This window comes from Rhinoderma darwinii (assembly GCF_050947455.1).
Source record: "Rhinoderma darwinii isolate aRhiDar2 chromosome 4 unlocalized genomic scaffold, aRhiDar2.hap1 SUPER_4_unloc_3, whole genome shotgun sequence".
Lineage (NCBI taxonomy): Eukaryota > Metazoa > Chordata > Amphibia > Anura > Rhinodermatidae > Rhinoderma > Rhinoderma darwinii.
This window is the reverse complement of record NW_027461758.1, coordinates 258,272-270,775: the sequence shown is the minus strand read 5'-3', so window position 1 is coordinate 270,775 and position 12,504 is coordinate 258,272.

Sequence of the window (12,504 nt, the reverse complement as noted above, 5' to 3'; positions counted from 1 at the left end):
ATGGTAGCCGCCACCACGATGGGAAACAGCTCGAGCAGGGCCAGATTCCGCGTCAATCCACTGGACACCCAGCTAGCCGGCCATTGACCTGCGCACCACGGACCTCCCCCGTAAGCTCCAAAGCCACCCGCCCCAGCCGCATCCGTGAAAATATTCAGATCACTCGTATCCTGCGCTGGGGCCATCCATAGCGAGCGACCATTGTACTGGCCCAAGAAGTCATCCCAAACCTGAAGATCAGCTCGGTGCTCCTCCTTGAGCCTCACAAAATGATGCGGCGCCCGCACTCCCGCCGTTGCCGCCGCCAACCTTCTACCAAACACCCTCCCCATCGGCATAATCCGGCAGGCGAAATTCAACTTCCCCAGCAGCGACTGAAGCTCCCTCAGCGACATTTTCTTCCTTCTACAAACCCGTCGCACCTCCAGCCTCAAAGCACCCAACTTATCCGCCGGGAGCCGACACTCCATTGCCACCGAGTCAATTTCGATTCCCAAGAAACAAATCGTCGCTACCGGGCCCTCCGTTTTTTCCGGCGCCAAAGGGATCCCAAAATCCCTCGCCACCTTCTGCAGGGCATGAAGCAAGTTACCGCAAACCGGCGAACCCCCCGGGCCAACGCACAAAAAATCATCTAAGTAATGGATCAACGAATCGACCCCGGATACTCCCCTCGTTACCCACTCCACGAAGCTACTAAACGCCTCGAAGTATGCACAAGAAAGAGAACACCCCATCGGAAGGCACCGATCCACGTAAAAGGCCCCATTCCAAAAACAACCCAACAGCCGTTGGCTTTCTGGATGGACCGGCAACAACCTGAACGCCGCCTCGATGTCGGTTTTTGCTAGCAGCGCCCCCGGACCCGCAGCCCGCACTAACCCCACCGCCTTATCGAATGAGGTATAAACTACGGAACACAACTCGTGATCAATCCCGTCATTTACCGACGAACCTTTGGGATACGATAAATGTTGAATCAAACGAAACTTTCCGGGCTCGCGTTTAGGGACAATACCCAAAGGGGACACAACTAAATCTTTCACCGGCGACTCCACAAATGGCCCCGACATGCGCCCCAACGAAACTTCTTTTAACAACTTTTCCGACACGACTTCCGCATGCAAGTAAGCCGATTTTAAATTTCTCCGCGTAACCGGAACCTCATAAGGAGGCGGAGGAATAACAAAACCAACACTAAACCCTTCATAAAGCAACTTAGCTGCCGCCCTATCCGGATACTCACTTAGATAAGGGGCCATCCTTTCCACCCTCACCGGCGACACCCCCTTGACCAGCCCCGTGCTGGTTCCCGGACCTCTTTTTCCGCAGACATTTTGCCGCCCCGTGTGATGCACCATTACACTCGGAGCACACGTGCTTGAACTTGCACGTGGCCCCAAACTTGCACTGGCCTTCAATGAATTGCCAGCAAAACCCCGCCTTTCCCCCGCCGCTTGGTCCACTCTGACTAGACTGGCCTCCCTGGCCACCGCTCCCGGGAAAGGGCTGCCTAACCGGAGCCGTAACCCGTAACCAGAGAGCAATATCCTTCTGGTCCCACCGAATCGCCGGCCGAACCGCCTTCCGCTGACGGAATTGCTCATCATATCGCAGCCACGCCTGACCCCCATACGCCCTATGAGCCTCCCCAATAGCATCAAAATAACAAAATAACGCCGAACAATTTTCCGGCGCCTTTTCCCCTATCACACTAGCCAATATGGCGAACGCCTGCGACCAATTAACGAACGTCTGCGGGATAAGCCTATACCGCCGCCGTTCCTCCTCGTCCTTTTTACTCTCATCCCGCTTGCTCTTATCCAAATTAAATTTAGCCAGCGGCAAGAGAGAAAAAATTTCAACATATTCATCTTTCCAGATCCGATCACGCACCTCCTGCTTTAAATGCGCCCCCAACGGACCCTCAAAACAAACATACACCTCCCCCCGAGCACGATCGTCCATGCGCACTCGATCGCCGTCCTTCTGTGCCTCAGTCTGCACCGACACCGCGACCGCCTCTCTAACCGCCACCACAGGACGCGCCTGCAACGATCCCACGTCCCTGGGGCCTTCCCAAACTACCGCAGGGGACACTTCCGTTACTACCGGCGCCGCGGCCCTATCCAGGCGCCCCACCAGCTCCCGTAAGCAACCCACTAAATCTGCCAAACCCGCTCCGTCGCGTCCGCCCGCGCCACTACCGGCCCCCGATGCTATGCTAGCAGCCCCCCCGCCGACACCCGACATAAAAATCGCTGGATAAGACAATAATGGAGTTATACACTCACCGGGCTGCACAGGCGCTGTGTTCCCGTCAGCCGGACCATCCTGACCTCGACGATACACGTCCAGTTCACCTTCCTCCAGTTCTTCTCTCGCCGACGACTGTCCCTCCCAACGACATCTTCGGAAAGGGGATGAGGACGCGCTGACCGATGGGCCGGCAACCTGCCGCCCGACCGCCGGGACCCAGACTTCCGACCGGACCTGTTGCCTCGACGTCGCTGCAGATCTAGTCGTCCGTCTAGACGATCCTGACGAAGCCTGCCCCCTGGCCGGAACATCACCATGCGGGGCGGCCGTACCTTGCTCTCGACATCTTCCATCTGATGGGGGAGGGGTGACAGGGAGCCCAGCCTGCGACTCCCTGCTTACCGCCGGACCCCGTCGCGGCCTGGGATTCCTGCCAGGACGCAGGGCCTGGGAAGGGGCGGTCCTCCCAGCTGCCTGGCCTGCAGCGTCCAGGATCGGGCTCCCTCTGCGACGCCGTGTCCGCGGGACTACCTCCGGACTAAGGCGCTCTGGAGGTCGGGACCGCCGAGAGGGACGGGTCGACACAGCCTGCATCGCCGTCACCCCTGCCACCGCTCTCTGCCTGCCCAGCGCAGGAGCGGTTGTTGCCGACTCCCCCCCCGCCGCCATAGCCATGCTCGTAGGGGGGCCGGGGGAGGGGAGCCTGTCCCTTACAACAGACCCCGAACGCCGTGCCCGACGTGGCGAAACGGCGTCCGGGATCCGCGTTAATGCAGCCACGGTCTCCTCCAGCCATCCGGGACCGTGGTGCACAGCAGCGGCGCGCAGCCGCTCTAAAATCAGGGCCTCTGCCATTACTAAAAAACCGGGCAACGGGGAGCTTTGCTTAGTGTGTGTTACTCCTCCCGCTGCTTCCGGCTCAATGCCGAGAAACAGCGGGAAGCGCAGTAACGGCCCCCCCGCCCCCCTTAACTCCTCCCCGTCCCTCCTTCAGCTCCTTCAACTTTCCCTCACCTCATAACATTAACCCTTTCCCTACCAGGACGGTCATGTCGGCTTCCCTTAAGCCTGCAGCTGCGTCCAGCCTCTTCTTGACTGTATGATCAGTTTCTCTCCTCTCCTCCTGTCTCCACTACATGACTGTATGATCAGCTTCTCCTCTCACCTCCTGTCTCCTCTACATGACTGTATGATCAACTTCTCCTCTCACCTCCTGTCTCCACTACATGACTGTATGATCAGCTTCTCCTCTCACCTCCTGTCTCCTCTACATGACTGTATGATCAGCTTCTCTCCTCACCTCCTGTCTCCACTACATGACTGTATGATCAGCTTCTCCTCTCACCTCCTGTCTCCACTACATGACTGTATGATCAGCTTCTCCTCACCTCCTGTCTCCACTACATGACTGTATGATCAGCTTCTCTCCTCACCTCCTGTCTCCACTAAATGACTGTATGATCAGCTTCTCCTCTCACCTCCTGTCTCCACTACATGACTGTATGATCAGCTTCTCCCCTCACCTCCTGTCTCCACTACATGACTGTATGATCAGCTTCTCTCCTCACCTCCTGTCTCCTCTACATGACTGTATGATCAGCTTCTCTCCTCACCTCCTGTCTCCACTACATGACTGTATGATCAGCTTCTCTCCTCACCTCCTGTCTCCTCTACATGACTGTATGATCAGCTTCTCTCCTCACCTCCTGTCTCCTCTACATGACTGTTTGATCTGCTTTTCCTCTCACCTCCTGTCTCCACTACATGACTGTATGACCAGCTTCTCCTCTCACCTCCTGTCTCCACTACATGACTGTATGATCAGCTTCTCCTCTCACCTCCTGTCTCCACTACATGACTGTATGATCAGCTTCTCCTCTCACCTCCTGTCTCCTCTACATGACTGTATGATCAGCTTCTCCTCTCACCTCCTGTCTCCACTACATGACTGTATGACCAGCTTCTCCTCTCACCTCCTGTCTCCACTACATGACTGTATGATCAGCTTCTCTTCTCACCTCCTGTCTTTACTACATGACTGTATGACCAGCTTCTCTTCTCACCTCCTGTCTTTACTACATGACTGTATAATCAGCTTCTCCTCTCACCTCCTATCTCCTCTACATGACTGTATGATCAGATTCTCTCCTCACCTCCTGTCTCCACTACATGACTGTATGATCAGCTTCTCTCCTCACCTCCTGTCTCCACTACATGACTGCATGATCAGCTTCTCCCCTCACCTCCTGTCTCCACTACATGACTGTATGATCAGCTTCTCCGCTCACCTCCTGTCTCCACTACATGACTGTATGATCAGCTTCTCTCCTCACCTCCTGTCTCCACTACATGACTGTATGATCAGCTTCTCTCCTCACCTCCTGTCTCCACTACATGACTGTATGATCAGCTTCTCCCCTCACCTCCTGTCACCACTACATGACTGTATGATCAGCTTCTCCCCTCACCTCCTATCTCCTCTACATGACTGTATGATCAGATTCTCTCCTCACCTCCTGTCTCCACTACATGACTGTATGATCAGCTTCTCTCCTCACCTCCTGTCTCCACTACATGACTGTATGATCAGCTTCTCCTCACCTCCTGTCTCCACTACATGACTGTATGATCAGTTTCTCTCCTCCTGTCTCCACTACATGACTGTAAGATCAGCTTCTCCCCTCACCTCCTGTCTCCTCTACATGACTATATGATGAGCTTCTCTCCTCACCTCCTGTCTCCACTACATGACTGTATGATCAGCTTCTCCTCACCTCCTGTCTCCACTACATGACTGTATGATCAGCTTCTCCCCTCACCTCCTGTCTCCTCTACATGACAATATGATCAGCTTCTCACCTCACCTCCTGTCTCCACTACATGACTGTATGATCAGCTTCTCCTCTCACCTCCTGTCTCCACTACATGACTGTATGATCAGCTTCTCCTCTCACCTCCTGTCTCCTCTACATGACTGTATGATCAGCTTCTCCTCTCACCTCCTGTCTCCTCTACATGACTGTATGATCAGCTTCTCCTCTCACCTCCTGTCTGCACTACATTACTGTATGATCAGCTTCTCCTCACCTCCTGTCTCCACTACATGACTGTATGATCAGTTTCTCTCCTCACCTCCTGTCTCCTCTACATGACTGTATGATCAGTTTCTCTCCTGTCTCCACTACATGACTGTATGATCAGCTTCTCTCCTCACCTTCTGTCTCCACTACATGACTGTATGATCAGCTTCTCCTCACCTCCTGTCTCCACTACATGACTGTATGATCAGCTTCTCTCCTCACCTCCTGTCTCCACTAAATGACTGTATGATCAGCTTCTCCTGTCTCCACTACATGACTGTATGATCAGCTTCTCTCCTCACCTCCTGTCTCCACTACATGACTGTATGATCAGCTTCTCTCCTCACCTCCTGTCTCCTCTACATGACTGTATGATCAGCTTCTCTCCTCACCTCCTGTCTCCACTACATGACTGTATGATCAGCTTCTCTTCTCACCTCCTGTCTCCTCTACATGACTGTATGATCAGCTTCTCTCACCTCCTGTCTCCACTACATGACTGTATGATCAGCTTCTCCCCTCACCTCCTGTCTCCTCTACATGACTGTATGATCAGCTTCTCTCCTCACCTCCTGTCTCCACTACATGACTGTATGATCAGCTTCTCCTCTCCTCCTGTCTCCACTACATGACTGTATGATCAGCTTCTCTCCTCACCTCCTGTCTCCACTACATGACTGTATGATCAGCTTCTCTCCTCACCTCCTGTCTCCACTACATGACTGTATGACCAGCTTCTCCCCTCACCTCCTGTCTCCTCTACATGACTGTATGATCAGCTTCTCCTCTCACCTCCTGTCTCCACTACATGACTGTATGATCAGCTTCTCTCCTCACCTCCTGTCTCCACTACATGACTGTATGATCAGCTTCTCCTCTCACCTCCTGTCTCCACTACATGACTGTATGATCAGCTTCTCCCCTCACCTCCTATCTCCTCTACATGACTGTATGATCAGCTTCTCTCCTCACCTCCTGTCTCCACTACATGACTGTATGATCAGCTTCTCCTCTCACCTCCTGTCTCCTCTACATGACTGTATGATCAGCTTCTTTCCTCACCTCCTGTCTCCACTACATGACTGTATGATCAGCTTCTCTCCTCACCTCCTGTCTCCACTACATGACTGTATGATCAGCTTCTCCTCTCACCTCCTGTCTCCACTACATGACTGTATGATCAGCTTCTCTCCTCACCTCCTGTCTCCACTACATGACTGTATGATCAGCTTCTCCTCTCACCTCCTGTCTCCACTACATGACTGTATGATCAGCTTCTCTCCTCACCTCCTGTCTCCACTACATGACTGTATGATCAGCTTCTCTCCTCACCTCCTGTCTCCACTACATGACTGTATGATCAGCTTCTCTCCTCACCTCCTGTCTCCACTACATGACTGTATGATCAGCTTCTCTCCTCACCTTCTGTCTCCACTACATGAATGTATGATCAGCTTCTCTCCTCACCTCCTGTCTCCACTACATGACTGCATGATCAGCTTCTCTCCTGACCTCCTGTCTCCACTACATGACTGTATGATCAGCTTCTCTCCTCACCTCCTGTCTCCACTACATGACTGTATGATCAGCTTCTCCCCTCTCCTCCTGTCTCCACTACATGACTGTATGATCAGCTTCTCCCCTCTCCTCCTGTCTCCACTACATGACTGTATGATCAGCTTCTCTCCTCACCTCCTGTCTCCACTACATGACTGTATGATCAGCTTCTCTCCTCACCTCCTGTCTCCACTACATGACTGTATGATCAGCTTCTCTCCTCACCTCCTGTCTCCTCTACATGACTGTATGATCAGCTTCTCCCCTCACCTCCTGTCTCCACTACATGACTGTATGATCAGCTTCTCCCCTCACCTCCTGTCTCCTCTACATGACTGTATGATCAGCTTCTCCTCTCTCCTCCTGTCTCCACTACATGACTGTATGATCAGCTTCTCTCCTCACCTCCTGTCTCCACTACATGACTGTATGATCAGCTTCTCTCCTCACCTCCTGTCTCCTCTACATGACTGTATGATCAGCTTCTTCTCTCACCTCCTGTCTCCACTACATGACTGTATGATCAGCTTCTCTCCTCACCTCCTGTCTCCACTACATGACTGTATGATCAGTTTCTCTCCTCACCTCCTGTCTCCTCTACATGACTGTATGATCAGCTTCTCTCCTGTCTCCACTACATGACTGTATGATCAGCTTCTCTCCTCACCTTCTGTCTCCACTACATGACTGTATGATCAGCTTCTCCTCACCTCCTGTCTCCACTACATGACTGTATGATCAGCTTCTCTCCTCACCTCCTGTCTCCACTACATGACTGTATGATCAGCTTCTCTCCTCACCTCCTGTCTCCTCTACATGACTGTATGATCAGCTTCTCCCCTCACCTCCTGTCTCCACTACATGACTGTATGATCAGCTTCTCCCCTCACCTCCTGTCTCCTCTACATGACTGTATGATCAGCTTCTCTCCTCACCTCCTGTGTCCTCTACATGACTGTATGATCAGCTTCTCCCCTCACCTCCTGTCTCCACTACATGACTGTATGATCAGCTTCTCTCCTCACCTCCTGTCTCCACTACATGACTGTATGATCAGCTTCTCTCCTCACCTCCTGTCTCCACTACATGACTGTATGATCAGCTTCTCTCCTCTCACCTCCTGCCTCCACTACATGACTGTATGATCAGCTTCTCCCCTCACCTCCTGTCTCCACTACATGACTGTATGATCAGCTTCTCTCCTCACCCCCTGTCTCCACTACATGACTGTATGATCAGCTTCTCCCCTCACCTCCTGTCTCCTCTACATGACTGTATGATCAGCTTCTCTCCTCACCTCCTGTCTCCACTACATGACTGTATGATCAGCTTCTCTCCTCACCTCCTGTCTCCTCTACATGACTGTATGATCAGCTTCTTCTCTCACCTCCTGTCTCCACTACATGACTGTATGATCAGCTTCTCTCCTCACCTCCTGTCTCCACTACATGACTGTATGATCAGCTTCTCTCCTCACCTCCTGTCTCCACTACATGACTGTATGATCATCTTCTCTCCTCACCTCTTGTCTCCACTACATGACTGTATGATCAGCTCCTCTCCTCACCTCCTGTCTCCACTACATGACTGTATGATCAGCTTCTCGCCTCTCACCTACTGTCTCCACTACATGACTGTATGATCAGCTTCACCCCTCACCTCCTGTCTCCACTACATGACTGTATGATCAGCTTCTCCTCTCACCTCCTGTCTCCACTACATGACTGTATGATCAGCTTCTCTCCTCACCTCCTGTCTCCACTACATGACTGTATGATCAGCTTCTCCCCTCACCTCCTGTCTCCACTACATGACTGTATGATCAGCTTCTCTCCTCACCTCCTGTCTCCTCTACATGACTGTATGATCAGCTTCTCCTCTCACCTCCTGTCTCCTCTACATGACTGTATGATCAGCTTCTCCTCTCACCTCCTGTCTGCACTACATTACTGTATGATCAGCTTCTCCTCACCTCCTGTCTCCACTACATGACTGTATGATCAGTTTCTCTCCTCACCTCCTGTCTCCTCTACATGACTGTATGATCAGCTTCTCTCCTGTCTCCACTACATGACTGTATGATCAGCTTCTCTCCTCACCTTCTGTCTCCACTACATGACTGTATGATCAGCTTCTCCTCACCTCCTGTCTCCACTACATGACTGTATGATCAGCTTCTCTCTTCACCTCCTGTCTCCACTAAATGACTGTATGATCAGCTTCTCCTGTCTCCACTACATGACTGTATGATCAGCTTCTCTCCTCACCTCCTGTCTCCACTACATGACTGTATGATCAGCTTCTCTCCTCACCTCCTGTCTCCTCTACATGACTGTATGATCAGCTTCTCTCCTCACCTCCTGTCTCCACTACATGACTGTATGATCAGCTTCTCTTCTCACCTCCTGTCTCCTCTACATGACTGTATGATCAGCTTCTCTCACCTCCTGTCTCCACTACATGACTGTATGATCAGCTTCTCCCCTCACCTCCTGTCTCCTCTACATGACTGTATGATCAGCTTCTCTCCTCACCTCCTGTCTCCACTACATGACTGTATGATCAGCTTCTCTCCTCACCTCCTGTCTCCACTACATGACTGTATGACCAGCTTCTCCCCTCACCTCCTGTCTCCTCTACATGACTGTATGATCAGCTTCTCCTCTCACCTCCTGTCTCCACTACATGACTGTATGATCAGCTTCTCTCCTCACCTCCTGTCTCCACTACATGACTGTATGATCAGCTTCTCCTCTCACCTCCTGTCTCCACTACATGACTGTATGATCAGCTTCTCCCCTCACCTCCTATCTCCTCTACATGACTGTATGATCAGCTTCTCTCCTCACCTCCTGTCTCCACTACATGACTGTATGATCAGCTTCTCCTCTCACCTCCTGTCTCCTCTACATGACTGTATGATCAGCTTCTTTCCTCACCTCCTGTCTCCACTACATGACTGTATGATCAGCTTCTCTCCTCACCTCCTGTCTCCACTACATGACTGTATGATCAGCTTCTCCTCTCACCTCCTGTCTCCACTACATGACTGTATGATCAGCTTCTCTCCTCACCTCCTGTCTCCACTACATGACTGTATGATCAGCTTCTCCTCTCACCTCCTGTCTCCACTACATGACTGTATGATCAGCTTCTCTCCTCACCTCCTGTCTCCACTACATGACTGTATGATCAGCTTCTCTCCTCACCTCCTGTCTCCACTACATGACTGTATGATCAGCTTCTCTCCTCACCTCCTGTCTCCACTACATGACTGTATGATCAGCTTCTCTCCTCACCTTCTGTCTCCACTACATGAATGTATGATCAGCTTCTCTCCTCACCTCCTGTCTCCACTACATGACTGCATGATCAGCTTCTCTCCTCACCTCCTGTCTCCACTACATGACTGTATGATCAGCTTCTCTCCTCACCTCCTGTCTCCACTACATGACTGTATGATCAGCTTCTCTCCTCACCTCCTGTCTCCTCTACATGACTGTATGATCAGCTTCTCCCCTCTCCTCCTGTCTCCACTACATGACTGTATGATCAGCTTCTCCCCTCTCCTCCTGTCTCCACTACATGACTGTATGATCAGCTTCTCCCCTCTCCTCCTGTCTCCACTACATGACTGTATGATCAGCTTCTCTCCTCACCTCCTGTCTCCACTACATGACTGTATGATCAGCTTCTCTCCTCACCTCCTGTCTCCACTACATGACTGTATGATCAGCTTCTCTCCTCACCTCCTGTCTCCTCTACATGACTGTATGATCAGCTTCTCCCCTCACCTCCTGTCTCCACTACATGACTGTATGATCAGCTTCTCCCCTCACCTCCTGTCTCCTCTACATGACTGTATGATCAGCTTCTCCTCTCTCCTCCTGTCTCCACTACATGACTGTATGATCAGCTTCTCTCCTCACCTCCTGTCTCCTCTACATGACTGTATGATCAGCTTCTCCCCTCACCTCCTGTCTCCTCTACATGACTGTATGATCAGCTTCTCTCCTCACCTCCTGTGTCCTCTACATGACTGTATGATCAGCTTCTCCCCTCACCTCCTGTCTCCACTACATGACTGTATGATCAGCTTCTCTCCTCACCTCCTGTCTCCACTACATGACTGTATGATCAGCTTCTCTCCTCACCTCCTGTCTCCACTACATGACTGTATGATCAGCTTCTCTCCTCTCACCTCCTGCCTCCACTACATGACTGTATGATCAGCTTCTCCCCTCACCTCCTGTCTCCACTACATGACTGTATGATCAGCTTCTCTCCTCACCCCCTGTCTCCACTACATGACTGTATGATCAGCTTCTCCCCTCACCTCCTGTCTCCTCTACATGACTGTATGATCAGCTTCTCTCCTCACCTCCTGTCTCCACTACATGACTGTATGATCAGCTTCTCTCCTCACCTCCTGTCTCCTCTACATGACTGTATGATCAGCTTCTTCTCTCACCTCCTGTCTCCACTACATGACTGTATGATCAGCTTCTCTCCTCACCTCCTGTCTCCACTACATGACTGTATGATCAGCTTCTCTCCTCACCTCCTGTCTCCACTACATGACTGTATGATCATCTTCTCTCCTCACCTCTTGTCTCCACTACATGACTGTATGATCAGCTCCTCTCCTCACCTCCTGTCTCCACTACATGACTGTATGATCAGCTTCTCGCCTCTCACCTACTGTCTCCACTACATGACTGTATGATCAGCTTCACCCCTCACCTCCTGTCTCCACTACATGACTGTATGATCAGCTTCTCCTCTCACCTCCTGTCTCCACTACATGACTGTATGATCAGCTTCTCTCCTCACCTCCTGTCTCCACTACATGACTGTATGATCAGCTTCTCCCCTCACCTCCTGTCTCCACTACATGACTGTATGATCAGCTTCTCTCCTCACCTCCTGTCTCCTCTACATGACTGTATGATCAGCTTCTCTCCTCACCTCCTGTCTCCACTACATGACTGTATGATCAGCTTCTCTCCTCACCTCCTGTCTCCTCTACATGACTGTATGATCAGCTTCTCTCCTCACCTCCTGTCTCCTCTACATGACTGTTTGATCTGCTTTTCCTCTCACCTCCTGTCTCCACTACATGACTGTATGACCAGCTTCTCCTCTCACCTCCTGTCTCCACTACATGACTGTATGATCAGCTTCTCCTCTCACCTCCTGTCTCCACTACATGACTGTATGATCAGCTTCTCCTCTCACCTCCTGTCTCCTCTACATGACTGTATGATCAGCTTCTCCTCTCACCTCCTGTCTCCACTACATGACTGTATGACCAGCTTCTCCTCTCACCTCCTGTCTCCACTACATGACTGTATGATCAGCTTCTCTTCTCACCTCCTGTCTTTACTACATGACTGTATGACCAGCTTCTCTTCTCACCTCCTGTCTTTACTACATGACTGTATAATCAGCTTCTCCTCTCACCTCCTATCTCCTCTACATGACTGTATGATCAGATTCTCTCCTCACCTCCTGTCTCCACTACATGACTGTATGATCAGCTTCTCTCCTCACCTCCTGTCTCCACTACATGACTGCATGATCAGCTTCTCCCCTCACCTCCTGTCTC